General features: G+C 36.1%; 2 protein-coding genes across 11 annotated transcripts in view; one reads left to right on the top strand and one right to left on the bottom strand.

The window, feature by feature from the left end:
• Positions 1-14,111, bottom strand: part of CMSS1 (cms1 ribosomal small subunit homolog) — a 279,428-nt gene that overhangs the window by 194,314 nt on the left and 71,003 nt on the right. The window lies entirely within an intron of this gene.
• Positions 1-14,111, top strand: part of FILIP1L (filamin A interacting protein 1 like) — a 199,117-nt gene that overhangs the window by 166,500 nt on the left and 18,506 nt on the right. Inside the window, exon 1 of one of the 4 annotated variants that reach the window (XM_044442724.1) lies at positions 1,467-1,636. The exons of the other annotated variants lie outside the window; for them this stretch is intronic. The gene's annotated coding sequence lies outside the window, so the exon portion shown is untranslated. Of the gene's footprint in view, positions 1-1,466; positions 1,637-14,111 lie in introns of those variants that run through there. 4 annotated transcript variants of the gene reach the window in all.

Here is a 14,111-nt window from a genome sequence, read left to right as displayed (position 1 = left end):
AGTTATTGCTGCTTAGGGTAAACAATAATAATCTGACAGGGTATAATTCCATTTACTGTGATATGGCAGAGGCATTTTTGAAGTATCACTCTTGTCAAAAAAGAGCTAGTGTGGTGTAGTGGTAAAGTGTGTGGGACTGGGACTCGGGCAATCTGGGCTCTGATGCTCACTCAGTCATGGAGCCAACTGGGTGACTTTAGGCCAGCCACAGTCTCTCAGCCCAACCCACTTCACAGGATTGTTGTTGTGGGGATAAGACTAAGAGCAGGAGGAGGAGGAGAATGATGTGAGTAACCTTGAGTTCTTTAACAGAAAAGGGCAGGATATAAATCTAATAAATTAATAATAATTAAGTAACATTGGTTGTGCACACTCCTCAAGATAATTTGGAGCAAGTTGCATCATTTCAAATTTTCATAGCACCACTGACCATATTTTAGAACATCTGACTTCGATCCCCACCTGCTTGTGTTATTCTATTTATCTGAATATCAAATATAAAGTAAATTCCAATCACCTTAAAGCAACTTACTTCCTAATAAAAATGAACATAGTTTTATTGGAAAGCCCCAAACTTCAAGCAATTCATGAATAAAGATAGATGTGTCTCTAATCCATTCAGCACAGCACAACAATATTATTTTTAAAAGCCTCTGATACCATTACAGGCCTTTTCATTAACATGCATGGGTTAATGAAGATAATTCCCATTATATTAATTCCCTGCGATACAACTCCTGCAAAGTCTTTGACATACCACAAAACCATAAATAAACTAGGATGCATCCCTTCAAATTATAAGATTAATCTTTTATATGCAGATTTCCAACATTTATTTTCTGATGATTAATGTAAAAACTCTTTAAAACCTTTAATATTACTAAAACATAACCATTGAAGAAGTCTAATAACATTATCTGAAAGGACAGCAAAAAAGGGTTTAAAGGGAAACTAGTTAGCACACACACAACACACCCTAGTTTCTCATCTGGCCTTCCCATCACCAGTTGAGGAATTGTTTTCTAGTTACATCATCATGAAATAAAACACAGAAAGAAAGAAAGAAAGAAAGAAAGAAAGAAAGAAAGAAAGAAAGAAAGACAGGCCGGCCTGGTGTTCCTGCATAGTCCAGCTATGCTTCTATCTTTTGTAATCTGAAAAAGAAGAAAAAACTAAAATCCAGTTCCTCAGAACAATTGTGTTACGGAAAACCAAGATGAAATATTAGATTGCAGCTGGCTAATAACTCGATTATCAGTAATAAGAAGGAAATGCTTTAACCTAACTCTTCCGCACATTCATTTTGACCATAAACTGATCAGACAAATGAAATGTTTCACAGAGTCCATAGTGTCAGCTGGAGCCAGAGCACATTAATAAGTTTTTTTCCCTTTCTTTTTGAGTTCTGGCTATCACTGAAGTACACTACAAGCACGACGAGTCTGCACAACACTGAGTTCCTTATATGGTATTGCCATGACGTAATGCTCCATAGGCTTGGGGCATGCAGAGAGTCTCTCTCTCATTGTTTGGTGTAACTGCTGGAATGCTCACATCCCTGGTGCCTGAGAGAATCAAAACACCAACACTATGGAGCAATAGCTAACTCAGGAACTCTGCAGTTCTTTCACTGAAGGTAAGAGGGAGGTTGTGGGATGAAGTTTCTTTTAGCAACCAATAGGCATTTTAGTTCAAAGAAAAGTTGGTTCACTCTAAGAGATCTGCAGCACATTATCTTTTTTTTACCTAACGCATGGTTATGTGTTAATTAATCTATAAAACTAGAGTTAATCAGCTATAGCAAAGAACTACCACACTGTTTTTATGTTATTTATTTATGCAAGAGTTCTTTGCAAGTCAAACGATGAGACATTAACACTGAGAAAAGAGGAAAACTATGAATTACACACAGTTTCCAAGTGGGTGCTGGACAGAGTCATAACTGCATTTAAAACTGTGGGAAAGGACCCAACAATGTTGTAATGCTCTAGATAAAGTAAGAATAATTTGTTTTATACATATATGCTATATATTAACAGGCAGGTAGAAACATGCACACGATAGTGATTACTGTATCTTTGAAGTGATTTAGTATTCTTGACTGTGGAAGATGTAAATTATACTCAAGAGGATGGTACATTAACAAAAGAAACCATGCTAATTATCAAGGTAATTCAATGGCTCCTTTGGTGATTTAAATGCACTTGTTCAATTGGAAGAAGCAAGTCCAATTGTCCTTAAATATTTTTAGTACTTGCTTTCAAAAAAGTAATAATACTCCAAACATTTAAACTTCTCCTTCCCTGAAAACTCAATTTCTTCAAGATGCTAACTGATCATTAAGGATACTCAGCATTTCTCCAAAAGTCACTTGTCCAGTGCAGGACTAAAGTTTAACAGATTTGTACTATGTATTGTTTTACATATCAACAGCATGTATTTGTCGCCAGATTAACAGCAAAGTAAACTCCATTCATCATGTGAATACAGATTACTTTTACAGAACAAAAAACATGTTTGAAGGTTAAATCCAACACAACATACAATGCTTGCCTTTGCATATTCAGCAAGTATATTTTGCCAAACTTCATACTATTTTACAAAATGCACACTTGCCATTTTTATGTATTAAAGTTTATTTTTAAAAACTTATACCTATAACATAGCAGATTTGTTCAAGATGTATTTACAACCGCATGCACCTATCATCATGTAAATGCATACTAGAGTTTGGTTGATGTGGGGGCACTATTTGTTATTTAGGACACTGGTTTACAACCATTTCATTAATTTCCCAATTCTAAAATCTGAAACTTCCATGTATTGCTGACATATAAAGCAATAGTTTCTAGGCTTTTAAAACAAATCTTTTCTAACAATGAATAGAAATTCCTAGTTATTTAGATACCTTCAGATTGTAAACAAGAGAAATTAACAGTATTGATTAACAAAGTAAAAGGAACCATTTCAAAATAATAAACCAGTTAAGAAAATAATTTTTCAGAGGTGTTTTTAACTCAGTCACCACTGTTCAGTTGTACCACAAGAAAACATAGCAGTTCAGTATTGCTTGGTTAACTAGTTGCTTTAAACAAATTACATTAAGCACATTGCTTCTTTCAGAAATCTTGCAGTGCACTGAGAGTTTATCTTGAGCCAAAACTGTTAGAAACTAAATTACAAAGTGAGTCTGACGACAATTATCTAAAAATACGCAATATGCAAACAGAACAGTGTATTTTGTAAAGCTTGCAGGTAGTTGTAAAAAAGTTTTTCCCATCAGCTGGAAGTTTAAAATCTTCAGAAACCACCAGAGAAGGGAAACCATTAATTACTATGCAGCATTTATCTTAAGCATCTAACCTGATGAAAACCATGAGTAAAACATTAACAGCTAGTGGGGGGGTTTTTTTTGGGGGGGGGTCAGTTTTTCTATGGATAAAAAGCTTTCAGTCAGTCATAGGGTCGACTTGACTCTCAATTTACCCATAATGTCAGTCTCAAAGTACACTTGTATCAAACTTTAAAATTTTATCCGTTAATTTCTTTATTAAACTATTAATAAACATTGCATTACTTTGAATTTTTGTTTTTATATTACCCTTGGTGATCAGTGAACTTTTTTAGGAGTTACTAAAACATACTGGATAAAGTTAATTCTTTTGTCATTGTACTGGGTATTTTAAGCACATCTGTAAGTCTCCAACATATCAATGGGATCTCAACTGTTGTTTATCATGCCCATTTTATTTATATAAAAAGGCTGCAATCCTTCACATACTTATTTATTAAAGTTAATGGAGCTTATTTCTGAGAAGATATGTATAAGTTGTACAATTCAATATATAAGTGTAAAAATTGAATACATTACAAACTACATCTTGAATATACTTCATCTAATAAGGACATTCCAATAATTCTTACTGATAATTCATATTAGCTTTGCGATTACCAGCTTAGTGCTGAACTTCAGATGGATGCTATGGTTTATAAAGACTGGTTCTATATTAAATAACTGCAGGAAAATTAGAAAGGCTGTATGATGCTGACTGCTCCTGGTGCAACTTTAATGACAAATTTGCATACCTTAAATCCATATGGCTATTTTCTTTTTCATCAATGCTTCCTATATGCAATGATACCATTTCAAACTTTAGTATTTCTATATGTGCTTAACAACCATGTGGTCAGATAATGCAACCACTCTTGCCTTTAAAAACTACTTTTCCCATCACATATCTTTTCAAACAGATTTTGAAATGAAACAATTAAACTGTAATGTGATGACTCAGAAGACGCTCACTTACTGATTTAGCCCATCAGTTACAGTTAATTCAAGTAATTTTTTTCTTTAAAAACTTTAAACAATGCAGTCCTAACAATGTCTACCTAGGAGACTTACTCTAAGAAAATATGTACAGTACTGCAGCCTTAATTCTGATAATACAACTGACTGCTTAATTAATATGAAAGTCAATACATTTTATAATATGAAAAATCTATTCTTTGTCTGGGGCTGATTAATCAACATGTACATTTACACTGGAACATTTAAAGGAATTAAACCTTTCATATACTTTCCCTAGCATTTTGGAGTCTGTGGTTATTTAGTTGGCTTGAACATGAATCAGTATAAAGTATGTCTCTATATGCTGTACTGAAAGCCAATTCGTCAAAAGCAACTAGCAATCTTATAAAATCAGGTAGAATTCTGTTTTTTGAAGAAATAAATGAAAGTAGAAGCAATTAATTCATTCCCTTGATCATTAGAACCCTAATGAGTGTTATATCTAATTATATCTAAGTCTCCACATTTTGCATTCTTAAAAGGTCAGAGAAGGTAACAGTTTGTCTTTTACTTAAGTCTGAATAAATTGTAAGTCAAAGAAAAGCCTTCAATTTGAAAAAAAGTTTGAGATGTTCAAATTCTTTATCCAAGGCCAGCCAATACAAACATCAGAGTTAGACAGTTTAGGAGATGTGTTTATTTCAATAGAAATTGATTAACAAATACCCATCTCCTTATACCAACCCACATATCACTCAGCTGAAAAGAACAGAGGACAGACCCAAAAATGTTTACAAACAACCTGTTGAGGTAAAAATTCTGCAGGGTGTTAGTTGTCATTGCTACCTACACAATAATGTGATCCATTTTTCAACTCTGCCCATCTTCTGACTTGGCTTCCCTAGTACCCCATATGTGAAAGCCAGATCCCAAGATTCTCCAGTTGCTCACTCAAAATTTTGACAGTCCAAAGGTTCAGCACCATCTTACCTTATACTTTTTGAGCTTGCCCTGCTTTAAACCTTTTCCTGTGCTATAACCATTTGTAATAAGAGGGAGCTGCTCTATCTCTTGATGAATTATTTAAAAACTATGTTAAGACCAATTAATAGGTTTTATATATCTATATCCTACTTGTGGAATCCTGTGGGCAGCTGATTAGCCACGATAGAAACAGAATGCTAGACTAGACAGACTGAGCATGGCTCTTCTCATGTTCTTATGTGGTAATGATGAACAGGAACACTTTATCAAGATTTGTGCTTCTTCTTTCCACAACAGTTCTACTCCTGTTGCATTAATTTTGTTCATATATTACCTTTATGCTCAGCATGTCCATGAAGAAGTGCAAGACAGCATAGGGAATTCCATTTTTATTATGATAGCACTATAAGGTAGATGAGGTGTAGAAACTGTGTGAGATCCACTGCCATCCAGTGGGCTTCACAACTGGGTGCAGACATGAGTGTGCATCCAGCTCTGTAGCCATTGCATCATGTTGGATTCCCAATGAGTATTTGTAACGTGAGAGGTGGCCCACCACTGCACAGAGTTAAATAGTTTAACCAAGCATTCTTCAACCCCCATCAGCCCCAGTCGGCATGACTGATGATAGGGAATGATAGGAGTTGTCTTTCAAAACATCTAGGTAGCATTGGGTTGGGGAAATCTGGACTACTAGTGGTCAATCAACTACTAGATCCAGCTCTGAGCTTGAGGAAAAAGTTTCTAGTGCAAGTTCCCATGAGTGCATACTAAGTATAGTTATCTGTACACCTGTATATAAAAACACACATACAGTATATACATATTTTAAATAAAGTAAAAATAGAAGACTCTTGTCCCATAATACAAATCCAGCAAGGATGATAATTGCATCAACAATCTCTTAAACATGAATAGCAAAAGACTTGCATTCTAGTGAAAAAATGTAAGATGCTTAGCTCAGCTACCTTTGTCTGATTCAAAACTATTTCAATCAACAGTCTGGTTCCAAAGGAGAGTGTTCAGTCTGTTCTGGGTAGGGATGCACTTCCCTTGAAAGAGGCAGGTTTGTAACTTGAGGGTTCTCTTGTCATTTGAGGCTTGAGTGGTCTTAGCTGCATGGAGTTTGCTGATGCCCCAGTTAGGTCCACATCTATACAGGGATAAACTGGGTTTAAAAACATGTGCTCTAGTTACATCCAAATAAGATTACTGCTTTTGAAGATTGTTCAGAAGCTGCAACTTGTGCAAAATGCAGCAGCCAGATTGATAACTGGGAAATAAATGATAGCTCCTCTTCTGACCTAGTCCAGCTGTTGAGACATGTTGAATGGTATCTGAATCTAAATATTTTAAATGATGCAACTGGTAAGGGAAGTGAGCCTCCTTCAAATACAAGATTTATCTTAGTCACATTTTTCCCTGTGATTTCCCAGGATGTGGGGGGGTGTTGGGGTTTTTTTGGTAGCATGCTATACTTCAGGCTACCCAAAAAAGCTACTTGAGATTTACAAAAAACTTTTCACTCTGTCTGTTTAGCATTGTAAGCTACACTGAGATACTGAGACACAGATACTGATTCCCCAAAGACTGTTGCTGAATCCACAAAGAGTCAGATTTAAGCTACTTCAGAACTGCCTGTCTTCTTGCAAAGGATATTAGGCCACCTGGTTCTTATGAATATCTTACAAAACTACTAGATGAACCCAGAATCTTCAGCAGCCTACAATTACTAAATAAGCTTCAGTACATTCCAAGGGCATTAATAAGCACACAGACTGTGCTAATTCACAATCCATCAACAGCAGACAGTATACATTCTTCTCACACTTATTTAGCACATCTATTTAGCAAAATTAAGTTTGCTGGCATATGTGTGGGTTTAGTTGTGGAGACAGCACACATTTTCCCATAAAAGGAAATACATAGATTCAGTTTCATATAAACATGCAACTTGCTTGTGCTTCTCATCCAAGGTCATTTATTAAATATGCTCTATTTTCAAAACCTCTTATTTACATCTTATAAATAATTCATTATCACCCCCAACCCTCCAATGTCACACATATATGACACACATAACCAGTTATTTCTTCTGCTTACTCGAAATTTGGTTCCTTCTTGATACAAGATACCCTTTATGGGCAAGACTACTCTCTCCTTGTTTAGGATGTCTGAACTCACAATTATGATTTTTGTTTATTTGTTCATTTAAAGAATTTATACAAGAAGGTCCCAGAGCATCTTAAATTAATAATCTGGCAGTCCCTTCCTTCAACCTTATAATCTAAAAGATATGAATTGCAAGTTTATAGTTGACTCTACACTGTGTACATTTTCTTTCTGGGCCAGCATGTTCTTTGCTTATCTATACTCGTTTTCTTTCTTTCCTTTGGTTGTTTCTCTTCTACTTTTGCTTTCTGTTCATGAATTCAGACTTAATCTATTGCGTCTCCTATCTATTCACTGCAAGATGATTCCTCAGAAGCCTTTTTGGTGACAGTTTGGGGATGAAGGTGCCAAAGCTGAGTGCTTTAAAGAAGTAGTTCACCAAGTTGCATCTGCATCTGATATTACTAAAATTTGTTGTTGTTAGTTGCTGCAAATTCAGGTACAGACTGACAGCACCCAAGGAAGTCAGACTGCATATGCAACCTCTACATGGGGTTTGTCATACATGCACTGGCAATGCAACGGTTAAACTACTCACACCCAACCCAAAACAGACCATGAGTTCAATTAGTGTTGTTTAATCCTCACACAGCCCATGCTTGCTGAGTTCAGATGACATGACAACCCAAGTTAGGATTCTATCTCAAAAATGGCAGCTGCACACATGGTAGCCTTGCTGAAATAATCCTTGGCATGCTTTTGTTTCATGTAAACAGCCCCGTTTTCATAGCTAAGAAGAGCTTAGGAATGTTGCTGCTACCTTCCTTCAACTTCCCACCTGTTGACAACAAATGAAGATGCAAATGTTGGTCACTCATACTCCAACTCTCAGAGAGAGAAGAAAACTACTCATTGTGCCAGAAAATGATAGGAGTAGGGAAGGGAAGGGAAGGGAAGGGAAGGGAAGGGAAGGGAAGGGAAGGGAAGGGCACACATGAAGACAGAATAGGGTATAAGGCAGGAGTAGGAGGTGGAAGTAAAGCACTTTCAAGATAATGAGATGGGGATAGGTAGACAGCCACACCATTGAAGGAAGGCAAAGCATCATTGGATAGGGTAGAGAGGAAACAGCAATAGAAGGTAAATAGTACAAGAATTCCTAATCTCCCAATACAGTGGTGCCTTGGCTCACAAACACCTTGGTTCACAACCAAATCGGGTCATGAACAAAAATTTCATGAAAATTTTTACTTGGGTTTTTTTCACCAAAATTGACCCTACAGCTAAGAGACAAAGAAGAGAGGAAAGCCCTGAAAGAGATCTCCCCAGTGTCCTTATGGAGGGGGACTCTCCCTCAAAACAACAACCTCCCCCCCACCTAGCTTAGTGTTCTCCACTGTACTGTACAGTTCTTTGTCACTTTGTTGTTCTCTGTCACTTTGTTTCAAATTTTTCTGATTAAAAAAATAGTTACAGAACGGATTAACCTTATTTACATTGAATCTTATGGGGAAATTTGACTTGGGTCACAACCAATTTGGATCACAACCAGAGTCATGGAACTGATTAAGTTCATGAGCCGAGGTACCACTGTATCTAGAGTTTGGTCATGTGCCTGAAAGATCCACAGCCAAGGTAGTCATACTTGACAATTTTTTCCCTGAAGACTGCATGGTAAAATTGTCTCTGAGTACGCCTAGTTCCTGAAAATGTTCTGGGAAAAGGACATTTATGACCAGTCAGCCCCCTCTGAGTAACACAATGAGTTGTTATTGGCAAAGAGCCATTTTTGAAGTCTTCCAAAAATTAGCTAATTTGAGAAAGAAGATAAAGTCTGTACTTGAGAACAATTGCATAATTTTGTTTAGTTTCATTGTTGTTCAATATATCAGTACAAACCAGGAAACTAAAGCAATAGTTGAGGTAACGTTTCTGATACACAGAGAAACAGATACACTTCACAGAGCCACTCCATGAAACAGACATCAATGGGATCATGGTCCAAAGCATAATTACTGAGAAGTAGTGCTTTTTAAAATATGTGGGGACAACTTCCAGATCATGTAAATTTATTTAGGAGCTGGGTGCCAATGCCAAAAAAACTTCCAAAGCAACAACAAGTCACACAACTTTAGAACTGGAGTGTGAATCCAGGTGTTGCAAGCCTATATATATATATATACACACACACACAGACACACGGAAAGAAATATCCTAACTCTCTATGTGGCTTGTAGCCATATTTAATACACCATAAAATCACACTTCAAGAAATATTATTAGCAGGTCCAGTGTCAAGGATAGGCAACGCTGAGCACCTCCCAGGAGCCAACACCTCAGCATGGTTCCTGGCTATTCAATCCATTTTGTACATTGTACATAATAGCTTTAAGAGTTTAAAACAAGCTACCTGCAATCTTAATGAAACCATTAATTTGGCATTACTCAGTGCTAGTAATTCTAGTACATGGAGCTCACTCTAATACAAAAAGGTACAATATGAGTGTCACATTACAATTTCAATTCTATGTAGAGGTCGCTTAATAGAAGATGACCAAGAAAGCCCTGGTTCACCTTACACACCGCGTCTGACTGTGGGCAAGTCACTCTCATTTAGCCATCTACTGAGGGAACAAAGATACCCCATATGAGATGGTTCTTTGAAGGATTCATGACATAATATAAAATGTCTGGAGCATTTAGGAAAAACAGCTTATTAATGCCAAGTGTAATTATATTCTTGGAATTTGATGTTATGAAGAAGCAGGGAATGGATTCCAATACTTATTTTCCATTACTACTAATACAGATTACTCTTGCCCTTGTTTTAGGCACAAACATGATTGTTGCTAAAACAGTAGAAACAATAAGTTAGTTCATTATCATTTGTCATAAATAGGTTACAATTCCCTTCCAATGTTCTTTTCAAGGTATCATAAGAAGCCAACATGTACTAAAAATTGCGTAAGGATAGAGATGGACAATTTAGGATCTTCTAGACATTATGGTCTACAATTCCCATGATTCCTAACCACTATGATGATTAGAGCTGATGTGAGATGTAGACAAATCAGTTAGAGGGTTACAAATTAGTCATCTACAACATTTCTCATAGCAACTCAGGTTTTCCCCCACTGTCTTATGTTGTTCTATTACGGTCATAGCTAGCACTTTATTTTTGATACACACAGGATCTTTGGGCACCTTGAGCCAGTCCATCAGCTATATAATAGTACAAGTCATAGGATAACATCAACAAGGTCAATATACTCAACGGGAAGCCAGACTGTTTCATGCTTAACATGGAAAAACTTAAATATCAAATTCAATTTAAGGCCAAAGAGGAAGAGTTATATGAATTAGAATTCAGGAGTTCTTTCCTCACAGTCCTGAGCTCTGACCACCATCCCACATCTCTAGTGTCTAATCTTTCCATTTCCTCCTGTTAGCCTTCCATCTGCACAACAGTAATTTCCTGGCTGATGTAAAAGTCAGTGAATTCCAATTTCTCCTGTTCCAAATGAAATCACTTGCTTCTTTTCTGGCCTAGAATCAATTTGCTTACGTGATAGAAAAGAGAGAGAACTGAGACAGTTCTCTCATATGTGCACATAATACAACTTCAGAAAAACTTCAGAACTTCAGAAAAAAATTGACTACATTTCTGTTCAACAGTTAAAGATAAATCATTAAAAATAAATTCCACTTAGCTGAAAATGGGACTTAAATTATTGCCAAACAATTAATGCATGCAATGTTTAATCAAATCATAAGATTACAGGCCAAATGAGCAGAAGGTAGATAAATCCAATCCCAGAGATTGGCCTGGATATGCACTGAATGAGTGTTAAGGAATATAAGCACAAACCTCTATGATTGCTGTGACAAAGACTGGCTAAGAATCCTCAGCAGAATTCTATACAGGTTTTCTCAAATTTAAGTCTGACTGACTTAAATGAGGATTACTAATGAATCAGTGTGCACAGAATGCAGTCTATCCTTTGTTTTCCCTATTAAAAGTTCTACTGTAGCTTATTAAAACAACTTTATCCTTTCTGATAGCAATAAAGCAACAATATATTTTAGGAATCTTGTCAAACCTCTGATCTTCTTTCATACATTTGTCGTAGTTGTTAAAGCTGCAGCAAAGCAGATTCTGCTCAACAATGGATATGCAAAGCAATGTAGCATCCTTTAGAGAAGCTCCCTTGAGTTTAGTATCTGTGCATTAAACTATTTATTTATGTATGTATGTATGTATGTATGTATGTAAAACATTTCTATGCCACCCCCATCGCAACAAAGCTTCGGGGCAGCTCACAAAAAATACATAAAAACTTATATAAATAATAATCATATAATAATGTAAAAGAAAAAAACATTTAAAATTATAGTTCCTAAGATGCTTAAAATAATATAACTATATTCACATCTGCCTAATGTTAAATCATATAACCTTATCTTATCACTGTAATAAAGTCAGATGAGCTGTGCTAGATCAAACCAAAGGACTATCTGGTCCAACCTTGTGCCCCTGCAATAGTCAACCAAATGTCTATGCAGAATATGAAAATAATAGTGCCCTCCCATCCAACTGCTAAGCAACTGGTATTCAGAGACATACTGTTACTGATACTGGGAGTAGCCTATTTCCATAATGACTAAGCCACTGATAGCCTTATCCTCCCAAAATTTGTCTAGCCCCCTTTTAAAACCATTCAAGTTAGTGCTCATCTTGTGGTACATCTTGTATACCATCTTGTATAACTGTGGCACATCTTGTATAACTATTCAAGGTGGGAAGAAATATGTCCATTTGACTGTTCTGAATCTCCAACCACTCAGCTTCACTGGGTGACTTTGGATTCTTGCATTGCGAGAAAGGGAAAACAATTTGCCCCTACTGATTTTCTCTGTGTTATGCATAATTTTATACATAAACATCATCTTCCCTGTTAATTATGCATTTTATAAGGTAAAAAGCCATATATGTTACAACCTGAAATTGTTCCAGTATCTCTTTCAAAGCAGTTTCCCTGCACTTGGCCTATTTAGGGTGGTTTAAACCAAAAGGGATGGTGAGGAGCTGCAAAGCGATCTTTGCAGCCTGAGGGAATAGATACCAAAAAGGCAAACGCAGGTCAGTTTAAGCAATTGTAAAGTAATGCACACTGGTGCAAACCACTCCAACTTCATGGGCTGATTCATGATTGATCACAAAAAGGATTCTGGGATTGTAGTAGACAGCTGAATGACAATGTTGATCCAGTGTGTAGCTGCAATTATAAAAAACACAAATTCCATGTAGGCATTAATAGAAAAGAATTGTAAATAAAACTGCCAAGCTTATACCACCCTTATACAAATATTTGTTGTGATTACACTTACAATATTATGTACAATTTTGGTTGCCACCTCCGAAAAAGAATATTATGATGTTAGAAAAGGTGCTGAGAACTGCAACTAAAATGTTCAATGAATTAGGGCAACTTCCATATGAAAAATGGTTGCAACAACTGGGATTGTTAAGGTTAGAAGAAAAGGTAAGGGGAGACATGATAGAGGTGTTTGAAATTATGCATGGTGTGGAGATGTGAAGAGGGAAACACTTCTCTCCCTTTCTTGTAATACTAGAACCTGAAGTCATCCCATGAAGTTGGTGAGAGATTCAGGAGAGATTAAAGTACGTTGTCACATAATGAATAGCTATACTATGGAACTGACTGCCACAGGAAGTAGTGATGGCCACAAATCTGTATGACTTTAAAAGGAGACTGGTCAAATCCATGGAGAAGGCTATCAATAACTACTAGTCTTGATGGCTATGTGCTACCTCTGGTACCAGTATGTCTTTTTCTGCTGTGCAGTATTATTTTCCAGTTGGCTTGCCTTTCAATATTATGCACTGTTCTAACTATGATACCCACATTTACGTACATAAGACAAAGGACTGAACCAATTATGACTGAATAATTCTTATGATGTAAGTTTGTATGACTCCCTATGTTTAGGCATTATATTTTGGAAAAAAGTGCATTTGCTTTCCTCCCTTCTATCCACTGAATGATACTGTATGCTTTTTCAAAAATATATATATTTTAGGACACAAAAGGAACTACTTTTTATTTCCACTAGAACTTTTTAGTCCTATCATACTCTCATTGTTAACTAAATAAGAAAATGTTTCCAACATGCTGAGGATATCCCTTTTTGTTCCCAAATGGATTTTTCTGGAAAAAGTAAGATGACAAAAGCCTTCCAGGAATACTTCTGATTTTATACAAAATTAGAACCACAGCTGTGCTGACCTGCTTTTTCTATATAAGCAGAATATGTAGAGATCTCTACAAAAATATATTTGCTATGTGCAATAGGGTACATTTATATGTGTCTAATCAATTTCAACTGCTTCCATGTCAGATACATGAAATATATCTTAGAAGCAGACATTAAGCATTTGAACCACTATATCTAATTTATAATACCAACATAATATTACTGAAACATCAACTTGATAAAGCAGGACAAGAATGTTATGCTCCTTGGCCACACTACAGTATTTTGCATATAGCACTCCATTCTGTAAAGAGTACTGATGGGGAACCTATGGCATTGCACAGATGTTGAAGTACAATTTCCATATTGCACAATAACTGCCCAGGCTGACTAAAACAGTCACAAGATTGTATTCAGACTTTCTCCAAATCGTAGCACAGAGGTATGGGAT

The sequence above is a fragment of the Varanus komodoensis genome, unplaced genomic scaffold (genome assembly GCF_004798865.1).
Source record: "Varanus komodoensis strain SLA01 unplaced genomic scaffold, ASM479886v1 scaffold4, whole genome shotgun sequence".
NCBI classification, from domain to species: Eukaryota; Metazoa; Chordata; class Lepidosauria; order Squamata; family Varanidae; genus Varanus; species Varanus komodoensis.
Note: the sequence above shows the minus strand (reverse complement) of the source record. Positions and strands in the feature narration are given on the sequence as shown.